The sequence below is a fragment of the Somniosus microcephalus genome, chromosome 2 (assembly GCF_052327205.1).
Source record: "Somniosus microcephalus isolate GS21.2 chromosome 2, FLI_Smic_1.0, whole genome shotgun sequence".
Classification (NCBI taxonomy): domain Eukaryota; kingdom Metazoa; phylum Chordata; class Chondrichthyes; order Squaliformes; family Somniosidae; genus Somniosus; species Somniosus microcephalus.
Window position 1 is genome coordinate 136588623 of NC_140988.1, and position 16032 is coordinate 136604654.

At 52.0% G+C, this 16032-nt stretch overlaps 1 protein-coding gene across 1 annotated transcript in view; it reads left to right on the forward strand.

Annotated features, from left to right (window-relative positions):
* Window positions 1–15240, forward strand: part of LOC147122969 (uncharacterized) — a 55616-nt gene extending 40376 nt beyond the window's left edge. The window contains exon 3 of the mRNA XM_085965121.1: window positions 1600–15240. The gene's annotated coding sequence lies outside the window, so the exon portion shown is untranslated. The remainder of the gene's footprint in view (window positions 1–1599) is intronic.
* The last annotated feature ends 792 nt before the right edge of the window (window positions 15241–16032 follow it).

Sequence of the window (16032 nt, forward strand, 5' to 3'; positions counted from 1 at the left end):
CGGTGGATGTACATAGCTTCTATGTCGAATTTTAAGTGTGTTTTATAGTTTTGATAGTATTAGGTTTACTATTGTTTAATTAGTTATGATAAGTTTAAGTTTTTGAGACTCGATCACTTGTCAAGCCAGAGAACCTTCTAGGGACATGGCTATTTTGTTTTGTGTGTCCCTACAGAAAGGGAATCGGCATGGGAAAGTTTCTGCTCCTGCTCGCCCTGGTAGGGGTGAGCATCGGTGACCGAGGTGACATGGAGGACTCCCACATCTATGGGTGCTCGGGAGACAGAGCACCAATCGTTACCACTGGGGATGGCGAACGGGGTGTGGAGGAGCTCGCTATTTACTTCCATGAGGAAAGGTGGCCAGGGTGGCTGGGGTCTAACTCGACACAGTACTCCAGCCAGACCGGGTTCACTTACGGGGAGGCCTCCATCCCGTGCCCCAGGGTACAGATCGTGGCTACAAGGGTCAGCGTCACTGAGGGGAAACGTGTGTGCCTCACATGTAAAGGACAGATTCCCCTGGATAGGTGGTGGTGGCTCAGGAACTGAGCAGGGACATAGGGGACCGTACAGCCGACTGGGAACGACTGGGGAACGACACCTACCGGACGATCACAGGGACCCAAGGGGGAGTGAGTGTGTGTTGGGATAAGTGGTGGGAATCGGAACAGGGAATCTATGTCTGCATGTGGGGATCAGAGTGAGCCTGCCCCACAGGCATATCCATCATCTTCTCCAGACAGTGGCAAGATGCCGGGAAGGGGATGGAGTGGGATTCTAGCCTGCATGCGTGCGCGGTCCCACACTGCCCGATCCCAGTCAACGTTACCGAACTCGTAGCACGCACCCGAAAGCCCCTGCCCACAACCCCGACATCACGGACAGTAATAGAGAGGTGTCCTACCACCACCAAGGGACCAGGGAATGGGTTAGTGCTAGTGCTGACTGAAAAGGTACTATACCAGGGGGTACACTATGCTGTAAGGTTCTCAAAATTCCCACATTCCCCCAAAGTTATTAATAAAAGGGACCCTTTATGGACAATTTAAAAAGGGTACACAAAAAGATGGCGTCCGCACCTCGTGACTAAAAGCCTGTAAGATTTTAAAAGCATGGACTCTGCAGCACAAGCAGGCAGCTTTGGGAAATCAAAACTTAAAATGCATTTCTGTGAGAAGGACTTTGTGTTTGAAAAGCCAGACTGCCAGGCAAACATTGAATATGCATTGCGTCAGATCGAAACAGATCAAGCCCAGTTAGGCCTAAGCATAAGGCCATTAGTTTGTCCGCATAAATAATCAGAAACAGCTCAAGGGAGCCACCAAGGCTGGACCGGCCGATTAAAATGCATTAATGACAATACAACCCGAACACCAGTGCCATCGGGTGCGATAAACGGTCATCTAAAGCCAGTTAACTTAGATTGGTATAATTATATTAAACGAGCCAGCCTAAATTGGACAATGGACTGACCTGATTTGGCGCGCAGATAAGGGCCTTTGACAGGAATATAATTATAGGCCCATTGGTAGCCACGTTTCTCTTCCTCCTGCCCTTGCTACCTGACCACTGCCCGTGTCTTCCCCAAATCCATCAGGGATGCCCGGTACAGCACCAGGCGAACATGGGCAGACCAGGCCAGATGAGACGAGATGAGACGAGGCAAGATGAGATGAGATGAGATGAGACGATTTGGAAGAAGATTGAAGAACGCTTCGAATAATCGGGCCTTCAATCCAGCGTACGCACGACTATCTTCATGCAAAATTCAACTATTGCCACCCGAAGAAGAAGAACCATCATCCCTGCGAGGTAAAGTACCCAGGCAAAGACTTTAATCTCAGGGTACTTTACCGGGACGACGCCCTTGCAGCACCCTGAGACCACGTGACGGTGGCAGGCCCCAGAGAGCACAAAGAGTGAACCCCCCAAAAAAACACAACTGGCTTAATCGACAGGTTTTTCGAACTGTCAAAGGAACCCCATTGGTGAGCATAAATTCCTGGCCCCTCTTAGCTTAATCTAGTTAGGTATTATAGGTGGGATAAGGGTAAAGGGATTTGATTAATGTGTGTTGTTCCCTCGATGTGCCGTGTGTTCCCCATTCCCATTTAAGTATATCCTTTTGATAAGCCTGTAACTACATAGTGATTTTTCAGTATTTGTAATTTTTTATTCCTGTTTTAATAAAGTTCACAGTTTTCTTGCACCAAACCAATTGTCTACTCATTTTCTGTATCGCTGCCTGCACCTCAGTCCGGTGTCGAGAACCCAGGGGTGTGGGAGCGATTCGAATCGCTCACAGGCAGTCAGGGGCATAACTGACTGGGCACACGCCACCCCCTATAGAAAATGGCGACCGCGGCAGGACTCCGGCAACAGGGTTGCGATACAGTAGACAATGGTTCGGATGAGCAAACCATGATGGAGGAAAGGATTTCTGATTATGTGTTTAGCAAGTTGAATATCACTAAGAACTGGATCACCACTCTGTTAAGGGCAGGGCGTCCGGTAGATGCAGCAGCTAAGTGGACAGAAGGGAAGGAACACAAGAAGTCCTTAGAGAAGGCAGTCTGCCTGATGTGTTTCAAAAAGCAGGTCCAGCTTTTGGACAGGCTCGTTGCAGCACAGGCAGCCGAGTTAAAGGAGTCAGCCCTGGAGATCCAGGATAAGGCTCCAGCAGGGGAGAAGTTAATGGTAGCATTGCAGGCCTTGAACCAGGAGAGGTTGTATTTAATGGGCGAACACAAAACCCAGTTGGAATACCTACAGTGCCAAGTCACCGAAGCTAACGGTGAGTTAAGGTTGCGGGAAAAGAACGCCCGCCTAGCAAGGCAAGTTAGGGAACAGGAGGAGAAAGTACAGGAGGTAAAGGCAGCTTATAAGCTAGCGAGCGAACAGGGGTTTGAGGATGCAGATCATGACCCCTGCAAGGAACAGATAGAAAGTCTGAGCCTGGCCCTGAGGAAGGCAAAAGGCATGGTGTGCCTCATAAGCCCGAAGGCAGGTCAGGCGGATTTTATGGGGAACGAGGGGAGGACAGTTAAAACATCACTGGTAGTGCCCAGGGTTGACCCGGTTGAGGAACAGGAGGTCTCACGACCGCCACCCATAGCGCCAGGTTTTAGCGAGGTCTGGCAGCAAGGGGGGGTGGAGCCAGAGGTGGAAGCGGAGGTGGAGCAACCCCCGCCAGAGAGGTCGGAGCCGGGACCGATGTGCCCAGCCCGGCATCGGAGGTTCGGCCCACCCGTCAATGGCGACGATGAGGGACCCCTCCAAAACCAGTTCGTATTACCCTATAGCACCCAACAGCTTAGGGCTATGGTGAGCCATATCCCGAAGCTCTCCGAAAAAGGAGACCCCTCGATCCACTTCAGGGAAGTAGAGCAGGCAGCCAGCGTCAACGACTGCGATGGTGCTGAGCAGGCCAAAATGCTGCTATTTTCCCTGGAGTGTAGGCTCCTCCAATCCCTCTCTGACGAGTGTAAGAAAGGGCAGAGCGGGTATGAGGCGCTCAGGGATGAAGTTCTGGAGGCCATGGTGTAGGGGGGCATCTTTTCCGTGGTTTACGGTAATTTACCTGGTCAGCAGCCTTTGCCTGCACTCTGACCAATTCCAACCTTTTACCTGGTTTACGGTAATTCACCTGGTCAGGCAGCCTTTTGCTGCTACACTGTAAACCAATTTAAACAGCGGTTTTGAATCGCTACCCCACCTTCCAGTTCTGACTGGAGGAACTTATAATTAATGATTAAAAACGGACAACTGATCTGGATGTGAGAAAGTCAACTTTTATTAACTAAAGAAACTATAATCAAATTTTAAACTATACCACATGAACACAGTAATTACAGTAAAATTGCTTAAATGGGGGAAGGCAGACAGCAAAAACGAGGGATAAATGTCTACAATGTTAATTAAACAATCTTAGCAATTTCCTCTAAATTACCACCCCCTAACTCCTTATTAGGTTGCCTTGCTGAGGAGTCAGAAACCTGCTCACCTGTGGGCCAAGGAAGTAAGAGAGAGAGATAGCTTCTCAGGAGCTACCTTTATATCCTGCCAGCTCCTGCTGTTTGGTGCTGAAAAGGCTCTGTGTGCAAAATTCGCGCCCAAAAGTCCGAATACACAAGAGAAAGGCTGCGATTGGCTGATTCAAAGTGGTTGGAGTGGTTTGGATGTGTCTACCTCTGGGGCCGAAGTGTACCCGCCCACATCCGGAGTTCACCTGGGCTAAAACAAAAGGGAATCCAACTGCCCTATTGTTCAGTAATGGGTGATTCAAAAACCCATTCAATCCAAACTGTTCTCTTTCAAAAGTCCTTTTCCGGAGTTTCAATGTGTCTCATTGTGTGCAAGAGGTTTGAATGGGGCTGGATTACTGTGTAAACAGAAACCAATTGTTCTGCGGTTACTGCTCAAGTGGATAATCCCTTAAGTCAATAAACAAACATCGATTGCTTCTGAGAAGAGAAACTCCCTTTGATTGGCAGGTCTGACTGCCACTGCTTGATCCTCCCACTTACACAGACATCCACGAGCTGCGAGCTGCTTCTTTTCTCTTTTGGCCATGCTTTCTGATGGCCATTTTTTAAACCCCTTTACAATTACCAAACTCCAGGGAACAATTTTATTAATAAAGTGTACTGTCTTAAAGTGTGCGAATTTTTCCACGAAGTTCCTCGATTCCAATGTTGTCCATGTGCTGTCCATCCCAATGCAGCCTTTTGCGGTTCTGGGCACATTTTAAAACATTGTCCTACCCAGAGACAATTCAAATCACACAATTCTTCGTCCACGATGTGGACCAATATTTTCCGATCTTCAAGGATTTAGGGGACTTTTGCGAACCCCTACAATGGGGATGAATGAGGGAAGTCCTTTCTCCCATGTGGAGAAGATGGTCCAGCTCACAGGGGAAACCCCGCAGGCTTTCGCGGACCGGTTATGGCCGATGTACCAGAGTGCCTGTCCGGGGACGCCAAACTGGGAGTTCCTGAACGGGGATCCCCTGGCCCATTGGTTCCGTTGCCTGGTGGCGAACAGCTTGCCACAGATCCGGGCCAAGGCAGAAGTCTGGTTTGACCCCAAGAACCCCCAGACCAGCGAACTTACGGTGATCAGACAGTTGACTCTAGCCTATAAAAACGGTAGGGGAACCGATGCACACCCACCCAAGGGGAAGGTGCATGAGGTAAAACCCGGACCGGGTAGGAAAGAGTGGCACCAGGAAGGGAATAACCCCCCCAACACAAAGACGAATTGTAACGGGTGTGGGAAGGACGGTCATTGGCGGAAGGAGTGCAAAAACCCTTGGAAAGACAACAAGGGAATGAATTCCATGGCCCCAGCCCAAAAGGCAGAGGCGGGAATCCCTCCCGCAGAGGTTGAGTCAGTGTTGGACGTCATGAGGTCCATATTGACTGGCCACGGGAGGGTAGCAGCCAATACCGGTGCTCTGACCCCGTCAGCCCCATCCAACCCACAGCCATGACTAGAACCAGCGCAGCCTGTCAACCTGTGTCCCCTTGAAAATGATGAGGGGAACAGGCCCTGTGTTGAGGCATGGGTGGAGACGGTGCAGGGGAGATATTCAGTGGACACTGGAGCTTCCAGCACGGTGGTCCATTCGGAAGACCCGACCAATCCACCCCAGTTTAACGAGGTCCCATTTAACCCAATGGGAGTCACAGGGAACGAGCAGGCTGGGGAAATGGCCAAACTTTTGGCCATAGTTTTAGGATCCCTCCCTACCACATGGGAGGATAACCAAAGGACCAACGAGGTGACCAAGCAGGGGGCCAGGGAAGGAGAGTTCTGGGATCCCTGTAGAGCAGGCCCGGTAGCCACAGTCTGGGACAAGGGAGGCACACAGGGGGTGGCTTTCCCCAGACCTAAAGCAGGTCCAAGCCCAAGATCCCGTCTGTAAGGCCGTCCCGGTAAGGAAAGAGAACGGGGAGTTCCTAGAAGGCCCGTTCGGGGCAGCAGACGAGGTTTTAAAACAGGCTGCTGGTTATATCAACCAGTGCAAACTGTTTCAACCTGAAAGGGGAAAACAGCCAGTTGGGGTAGGGCCTGAGGATAGACATCCTCAGCCTGCAGCGGGAGCGAGTTCACAGACTGCACAGGCAGGCGCTGTGGCTTGCTTAAGGGGAGGGGACATCCCGCCCACCGATTGGGACCCTCCCCCACTCTTCTGGGATCCAGACGAGGAGGGACCCGAGGGTGAAGACCCCGCCCCTAACCCAGGTGTAGAGGAGGAGGGACCTGAGGTCAAAGACCCCGCCCCGGACCCAGGTTTGGGACCTGGGGGCGGAGACTCTCAGCCTGCAGCAACAGGCTGCGAAGAGTTACCTGCCCCTAGCCCAGGTTCGGGAGAGGTGAAGCCTGAGGGCAGAGATCCCCGGCCAGCGGCAGTGGTAAGCCCATAGTCCGCACCGGAGGGGACAGCGGTTCGGGTTAAAGGCCCTCCGGCCAAGAAAACCCCACCCACCAAAGTCCCTAGAAGGTCCCCACGGATGCCCCAGCCAAGGAAACCCTGGTCACCAGCTCCCCAGTTTAAAGGGACAGCCTCCCGAGTTAGGGGTAAGTCCAAGGACAGAGGTCCCCAGCCAGCAGCCACGGGCGGCGAGGGACCAACAGTGCAGGACAGTGCGGTCACGCCGGAGGAAGCGGTGGGCAGCAGTTCTAACAGGGATTAGGCTGGCCGCTCGGAGACGGGCGGCGGATATACATAGTTTAGGTAATTGTTAAGTTTAGGTATTTAGCTTAAGTTTGGGTGTTTTAGCTTAAATTAAGTAAGGTGATGGGTAGTTTTAATTAAGTAGTAATCTGCTAAGAGTGTGTGTATTTGAGTCGAGGTTGCGAGACCCGACTATGCTTCAGCCAAGCCTGAGAATCTCTTGGGGACCTGGCTGTATGTTTTGTATCTGTTGCAGAAAGACTTTCAGGATGAAGGGGAGTGTAATCCTACTCGCCCTGATAGGACTGAGCCTGGGAAAAAGAGGCGACGTGGAAGACTCTCACATCTACGGGGGAGAGAGCACCTATAGCAACCGACGGAAGCGGCGAACGGGATGTGGAGGAGACCGCCGTCTACTTCCACGAGGGAAGGTGGCCATGGTGGCTGGGGTCCAATTCGTCTCAGTACTCCAGCCAGACCGGGTTCACGTCTGGGGAGGCCTCCCTCTTGTGCCCCAGGGTATGGGTCGTTACCACAAGGGTCAGCGTCACCGTAGGGATTAGGTGCTGTACCAGGGGGTACACTACGCGGTAGCCTCCGTGATTTTAAATCTCACCGAGGTACATTTACCGGAGTGGTGCCCCAAAGAAACAAAGCAGCTATACCAGGCCCTATTAAAGGACATGTTCAAGAAGTTTTATGAGTTCGATTTCGCCAATGTCGACAAGACCGAACTGTACACCACACACCGCGAGTTTTTGGGTAGTGTAGGGAGACAAAGAAGGGGAGTGTGGAATGATGTTTTTACTGCGTTTAACACTGGGTCCTCTGTCATCAACAGTTTGGATGACATAGAGCTGCAGACCCAGATAAACGGTTTAAAAACACAGTTAAGGAAGATATTAATGGATGAGAACAAAGTAGTGGGCTCGGAGTTGCATGAGGACCAGGCCATGACGGTCCATTTAAAGGAGATTATAGCAGAGTTGAAAAAGCATGCAAAGACGGTAAATGCCCTCATAAGGGAGGACAGAAATGCTTCTGACCAGGCTGCACAGAACAAGGTGTGTGCTGTATGGGGCGTTGTTGCTGGGCGAGGGCCGCAGTAATCTGGAGGATTTAAAACAGGGTTTGGTCCCCTCCTGGATCAGCAACAAACACCTCGCAGCCCTCCATCCGTTTGAGAATGCGTTAAGCCCGTGCCAACTCCGGCTAGCTTCCGAAGCCTACCCAGTCCCAGTGGATTGTGGACGGTCCAACCACACGATCATGGGAGTAGTAGTTAGGATGCCGGTCATGGGTAGGAGAGCCCGGCCCGCACCGGTATACAGGGTAGAAAACATTGGAGTCATTCAAGGGGGTGCACACATTCGTTTCACAGTGGTCCCACCTTACGTCATAAAGTGGGAGCACGCTATGACAGGTACTGACCTCCCAGGGTGCCGGAGCCGGGGAGCACACATAATCTTATGTCCCCAGCACTTGAATGCCTATTCAAAACCGCAGTGCGGGTTCAGAGCTGCTGGCGCGAAACCTATATATTGTACCATGGAGGCAATGGCACAAGGCCATGTTCCCCCGCAGGTAGCATATATAGGCCGTGGGACATATTGGCCTAGAAATTCAGTTGTTAGCGCCAGCCGCTAGCGCCTTAGGAGGAGGAGAAGTGGGGCGCTAAGCGGCTAGCGCCCGGGTGCGGCGCGATCTGCGCCTCTTGCGAACTTCACTTAAGATTTAGCGGCGGCGCAAAACCGCAGCACCCGCTCAGCTGCGCGCACAGATCTTCACGTCATTTCATGGTGCAACGCCCTTGGTGCGCCCCGAACCGGAACTTCAGTGGCGCCGCCCTTCTGTGCGGCTGGCGCCCCCAGCGACTGGAAGAGGGGAATGCTTCCCAGTCGCTGCGGGGCGCGGGGGGCGCTAATTAAAGGGGACTCCTCCTGCAGTATAAGTGGCAGCCATTTTGTTCCACTCCTTCTTTGTGAGAGGCGGATATTTGGAGAGAGACAAAGGGAGAGAGCTTTCTGGTTTGACTCAGCGCTCGCACAGGTACTTCTGGCTTCAGGCCAGAGCTTTGCACTTGGACTTAACTTTCAGTGCCATAGCCTTGAGTCGTAAAATATAATGGGGGCTGCCATGGGTGGAAACGTTGGTTTACTGCATTGCATTCAAAGGGCTCAGAGACGCCGTGAGAGAGTGCCAGTCATGGCCAGACGGAGAAGGGCCAATAGGCGTCGGCACAGGAGGCCTTACCCACCCAGGGTATACCGCCAGCAGTTTTCATATCTGAACATGTCTGAGGAGCAGTGTGTTCGGATGCTGCGATTCAGAAGGGAGGTGGTCACTGAGATCAGACACCTGCTTCGCAGAGATCTGCAGCCACAGCTGAGGAGCAGGACGTCTCTGTCGGTGGCAGTGAAGGTGATGGTGGCTCTCAACTTCTATGCCACCAGCACCTTCCAAACCGCTACTGGGGACATTGCCAACATCTCCCAGTTCGCGGTACATTGCTGCATCCGCCAGGTGACCAATGCCCTTTTCAGAAGGAGACGTCAGTTCATCTCCTTCCCCATGACCCTGGACAAGCAGCAAGAGCGTGCAATGGGATTTGCAGTATTAGCGGGCTTCCCCATGGTCCAGGGCGCCATTGACTGCATGCATATGGCTTTGCGGGCACCTCTACAGAATGCCGAGGATTACCGCAAACGGAAGGGCTACCATTCGCTCAATGTGCAGTTGGTGTGTGACCACGGGCAGCTCATACTAGCTGTCAATGCCCGCTTTCCAGGCAGCAGCCATGATGCCTTCATCCTGCGCCAGACTTCTGTGGCAGACATTTCCGAAGCCCAGGCTCACCCATGAGGATGGTTTCTCGGGGACAAAGGCTATCCTTTGTGCACCTGGCTGATGACCCCGCTCCATGCACTCAGCACCCCTGCTGAAGAGCGATACAATGACAGCCATCAAGCAACCAGGAACATAATTGAGCACACAATCGGCGTGCTCAAGCAATGGTTCCGCTGTCTGGATCGTTCCGGGCGAGCCCTACAGTACTCGTCCGAGTCTCCCATTTCGTGGTAGTGTGCTGCATGCTGCACAACCTGGCTATCCTCAGGACTCAGCCACTGCCAGCAGGCATTGGAAGACCACCAGAGGAGGAGGAGGAGGAGGAGGAGGAGCACCAACATGGGAGGGAGGCACAAGGCCGTCCGTCGGCGGCTTATTGCAACTCGGTTCTAGGCCCCCTCTCAGGGAATGGCTTGTGCCAATGAAAGAAGATGAATGGAGCCGCTCCGCAAGCCCTCAGCCGGTCAAGGCAACAAATACTTCCAAAAGCAAACATGGACAATGCGATTAAAGAGACTTTTTTACTGTGCAAACTCTGTGCCCTTCCCGCATGACAAACGAATTCAGAGAAACCCCCCAAAAAACAGTCAGAGACATAACTGGCTCTCCCAACCTTCAGAAAATGAAAAAAACAGTAAACAGAAATGACCATGATCCTCGGCCTTTATAAAAAACAAACACAACAGTCTCGGCCTTCATATATCAAAAAACCTTCTCGGCCTCATATATAAAAAAAACATTGGGCCACACCTTCTAGTTTTTTCCTTGCAAGGGTGATCCGCCTCGCTTCCGCAAGTGGCCTCTTCCCGCCCTGCAGCTCCTCCTCAATGGGACCCCAGTGGCTGCAGCAAGGCTGGGGGAAGGCTGCTGAGGGTCAGATGGTGAGACGGCAGATGCCCTTGGGGGTCGGCCTGGACCAGCTCTGGGTCTGGAGGGGCTGGCTGCTGACTGCTACAACTCTGCTTGGGCGGCAGCAGTCTGTCCTACGGGTGTTGGCAGCTGCAGTGGAGGAGTGACAGTGTTGGCTGCAGGAATGCTGCCAACCTGACAGAGCACAGGCACTCCTTGGTCAGCTGATACACTGGCACTCGCACGGGCCAGCACTGCAGCATGCACAGCAATCTGCTGAAGCACAGACTGCTGGGCTGCTGCGGCGCGGCGAGGGCCCCGTCGATGCCTGGCCGATCCAGCGAGGGTGGCAGCAGTTAGTGCCCGTGTGGCCCTGGTCTGTGTCTGCATCACACCAGCCAGTGAAGGCACAGCATGACTGAGCACTTGGCTGGAAGCCGCCTGTGATGCAGCGAAGTCCTGCTGACTCCTAGCCTGTGCTGCTGCGAAGTCCTGCTGACTCCTGGCCTGTGCTGCACTGAATTCTTGCAGACTCCTGGCCTGTGCTGCCCCGAATTCCTGTAAAATCCTTGCCAGTGACTCTATGGAGTCAGGCATCCTTGCCACTGCAGCCATGAGCTCAGTGTGCCTGCGCTCAGCCTGGGTGCCCATTTTAGCAAGGAGCCGCACCTCCTCTGCGCTCACCGTAGCAGGACTCGAGGCCAGACTCTCCCTCCGGTGGGAAGGCTGCCGAGCTTCCCCACCCCTCCCGCGTTGCTGCAGCCCGCTGGGCCCCGGAGCTTCACTCTCCTCAGACCCTTCCCCCCTGCTCCCCTCCAGAGAAGACGTGTCCCCATCATGGCCATGGGCTGCCTCGGCTGAGGGTGGCACTGATGGGCTGGCTTCCTGTTCCTCCTCCTCAATTTCAGATTCAGACACATTGCCAGCTTGAGGGCCCGCCTCCTCACCTGGCGATTCATCATCTGAAAGCAGGGAGGCACAGGAGTTGCTTTAGAGTGAGGACAGCGCAGCAGCAAGGGAGGCATGAGTGCTGCTATGCACTGCATTGGTTCGATAGTGGCAAAGGATGCTGGTGTGAGGCGCAAGCGGAAAGAGAGAGGTCAAAAAGGTGATGACCTTACCATTGGTGCCCAGAACAGGGTCGGCTTCTCCACTGGCGATGGGGCCAATCAGTCGGCCTGCCATAATGCGCTCCACACGCTGCTCCAGGTCGCTGAGCTGTTTGAGGTCAGGACGGCCTCCCCCGGTCTGTCGCTGCTGCCTGCGGTTGTGGGCCAGCTTGCCCTGCAAGAGAAAGGACGGCCTCTAAGTACAGTGTCAAGCCCTCATCTTGCCTGCACTGCCTCCCATGGTGGAATAACCCTGATAGTGTGAAGCCCTCATCTTGCCTGCACTGCCTCCCATGGTGGAATAGCCCTGACAGTGTGAAGCCCTGATCTTGCCTGCACTGCCTCCCATGGTGGAATAGCCCTGACAGTGTGAAGCCCTCATCTTGCCTGCACTGCCTCCCATGGTGGAATAGCCCTGACAGTGTGAAGCCCTCATCTTGCCTGCACTGCCTCCCATGGTGGAATAGCCCTGACAGTGTGCAGCCCTCTAAGTACAGTGTCAAGCCCTGATCTTGCCTGCTCTGCCTCCCATGGTGGAATAGACCTGACAGTGTGAAGCCCTGATCTTGCCTGCACTGCCTCCCATGGTGGAATAGCCCTGACAGTGTGAAGCCCTCATCTTGCCTGCACTGCCTCCCATGGTGGAATAGCCCTGACAGTGTGAAGCCCTCATCTTGCCTGCACTGCCTCCCATGGTGGAATAGCCCTGACAGTGTGAAGCCCTCTAAGTACAGTGTCAAGCCCTGTTCTTGCCTGCTCTGCCTCCCATGGTGGAATAGCCCTGACAATGTGAAGCCCTCATCTTGCCTGCACTGCCTCCCATGGTGGAATAGCCCTGACAGTGTGAAGCCCTCTAAGTACAGTGTCAAGTCCTGATCTTGCCTGCTCTGCCTCCCATGGTGGAATAGCCCTGACAGTGTGAAGCCCTCATCTTGCCTGAACTGCCTCCTATGGTGGAATAGCCCTGACAGTGTCTAAAGTGCTAAATGTGCAAGTGATTTTCATGAGAGTCCCATAGCTGCTGGATCAGGGCTGGGCATTGGAGCTTTCAGGTCCCTTTGGCCATAAAGTGAGGTACACATGCAGGGATGAGGAGGATACTGGAAAGGGTTCTCACCCTGACAACCCGAGTGAGGTCGTTGAACTTTTTTCTGCATTGCACAGGAGTCCTGCCAACAATGCTGTTGGAGGTAACCCTGTTTGCCACCTCCCTCCAGGCTTTTCGATACTCACTGGGCAGCGGCCTACTGCCACTATCAGGGAAGAGGACAGGTCGCCTGCGCTCCACTGCGCCAACCAATACCTTCAGAGCACTGCGCGCGCTCCCTAGCCTTCTTCATAGTTGTCGGCATTGAACTGTTGAAGCAGCTATGTTTAGGCCTTGATTCAGGGCTGCGGTGTGCAGGGCGTGGCAGCCAAACAAATCCACCCTCCCCCTTTAAGAGCTGACCGGCGCCAGCATGTCTGCCTTCAATCAGCAACTCGCCGCACCTGCGCTGCGCCCGCCCTCGGTGGTTGCGCCCCGGCTCGCCGGCTTAGCACCTTATGATAGTCATGCATCGCCTGCTTTAGCGCAGCAGCAACCTCTTGGGGCGATGCAACTGAATATCGGCGAACGTGGCACTAAGTTGCGCCGGGCGCTAAATTTAGCGTACGCCCGGCTGTCGCTCCCCAAACGTGGCTATACTGAATTTCTAGGCCATTGTGTCACCACAGGAGTGCCCCACTACCAGCATGGACAGCATAGCTGGTGTCCGGTGAGTGACAGCAGTTTCTGTTTTAAACCCGAGGCAGAAGTTCAAGTGGCGCAGTAGCGAATTGTCCCCATTCCTGAACCCTCCACTGTTCACCTCACTGTAAAGGAGAATTTTACCAACTTTCAGAAGTATGTAGCGCATTTTGGCTACAAAATTACCCCTCTCCCTGAACACCTTACCAAAATACTCAAAGCCGTTATAGTTTCACAGAAACATTTTTGCACTCTAGAGCAGAAAACAGTAGAGATAGGGGCTAAGATATTGGATATTGTGATTCCACCCTGGTGGGACATTTTCAATAACATCGAGGTCCCTTCGTGGATCAGACTGGCTTCCCACATTCTCGTGGTTTGCCAGTTAGGGATAGTATTGTATCTAGTCTGCACTCAGTGCAAGGGAAAAGGTCAGGTGCTAGAATTCCGAAACCAGAGAATCTGGAAGGAACATTATGTGAAGGTGGAGGGAGATACACCTGTTTGAGTTTTTTGTATTTCTGATTAAAGATTGTTGTGTTTTTGTGTTTGTTGTTTTTAATAAAGATTTTGCGATGCGTTGTCAATAAAGATGTATGAGTACCAAGTGGTGCAGGGGTGTTGGACCCCCTCCATGCTTGGATGTGTGTAAAAGACTGTAATTATTCTATGTATACTTATGTACACTACATTTTCGCGGAATGGGAAGTGCATGTGTCATGGGTATGTTAGATAGGTAAATACAGGGGAAGATTGACTATGGAGGGTCAGAAATTTTGCTTACCTTGTAAGGATGATACTTCAAGCAAGTTTTAGTATCACAGGGGGGAGTGTAAGGTTCTCAAAATTCCCACATTCCCCCAAAGTTATTAATAAAAGGGACCCTGTATGGACAATTTAAAAAGGGTACCCAAAAAGATGGTGTCTGCACCTCGTGACCAAAAGCCTGTAAGATTTTAAAAGCATAGACTCTGCAGCACAAGCAGGCAGCTTTGGGAAATCAAAACTTAAAATGCATTTCTGTGAGAAGGACTTTGTGTTTGAAAAGCCAGACAGCTAAGCAAACATTGAATATGCATTGCGTCAGGCCTAAGCATAAGGCCATTAGTTTGTCAGCATAAATAATCGGAAACAGCTCAAGGGAGCCACCAAGGCTGGATAGGCCGATTAATATGCATTACTGACAATACAACCCGAACATCGGGGCCATCAGGTGCGATAAACGGTCATCTAAAGCTGGTTAACTTAGATTGGTATAATTATATTAAACGAGCCCGCCTAAATTGGACAATGGACTGACCTGATTTGGCGCGCAGATAAGGGCTTTCGACGAGAGTATAATTATAGGCCCGTTGTTAGCCATGCTCTCTTCCTCCTGCGCTTGCTACCTGGCCACTGCCCGTGTCTTCCCCAAATCCATCAGGGACACCCGGTACAGCACCAGGCGAACACAGGCAGACCAGGCCAGACGAGACGAGACGAGATGAGACGAGACGAGATGAGACGAGACGAATTGGAAGAAGATTGAAGAGCACTTCGAATAATCAGGCCTTCAATCCAGCGTACTTGCGACCATCTTCATGCAAAATTCAACTACTGCCACCTGAAGAAGAAGAACCATCATCCTTGCGAGGTAAAGTACCCAAGCAAAGACTTTAATTTCGGGGTACTTTATAGGCCCTTGCAGCGCCCTGAGACCACGTGACGATGGCAGGCCCCAGAGAGCACAAAGAGCGAAATCCAAAAACCGCAACCGGCTTAAACGACAGGTTTTCGAACTGTCAAAGGAACCCCATTGGTGAGCATGAATTCCTGGCCCCTCTTAGCTTAATCTAGTTAGGTATTATAGGTGGGATAAGGGTTAAGGGATTTTATTAATGTGTGTTGTTCCCTCGATGTGCCGTGTGTTCCCCATTCCCATTTAAGTATATTCTTTTGATAAGCCTGTAAATACATAGTGATTTTTCAGTATTTGTAATTTTTATTCCTGTTTTAATAAAGTTTACGGTTTCTTGCACCAAACCAATTGTCTACTCGTTTTCTGTATCGTCACCTGTACCTAAGTCCGGTGTCGAGAACCCAGGGGTGTGGGAGCGATTCGAACCGCTCACAGGCAGTCAGGGGCATAACTGATTGGACACACGCCACCCCCTACAATGCAGTAGCTTCAGTGATCCTAAACCTTACCGAAGTACACTTTCCTGAATGGTGCCCTAAGGAGACAGAACAGTTATACCAGGCCCTACTAAAGGAAATGTTTTGGAAATTTTATGAATTTGACTTTGCCAACGTAGACAAAGCAAAGCTGTACACTTTACATGCTGAGTATACTGTGGGCGCGGGGAGACAAAGAAGGGGAACCTGGAACGATATTTTCACCACTTATAATACAGGATCCTCTGTAATAAATAGCCTGGACAATATAGAGCTGCAAACACAGATAAATGGCTTAAAAACCCAATTACGAAAGATCCTAACAGAGGAGAACACAGTGGTAGGCTCAGAGCTACACGAGGACCAAGCTATGACGGTCCATTTAAAAGAGATAATTGCTGAGCTAGAGAGACACGCTAAAACAGTAAATGCACTCATACGGGAGGACAGGAATGCTTTGGATCAGGCTGCACATAATGACGTGTGTGTGCTTTACGGGGCATGGTTGCTGGGCGAGGGCCGCAGCAACCTGGAAGATTAAAAACAGGGTTTAGTCCCCTCCTGGATTAGCAACAAGCACCTCACAGCCCTCCACCCATTTAGTAACTCGTTGAGCCCGTGTCAACTCCGGCTCGCCTCTGAAGCCTACCCTGCCCCAGT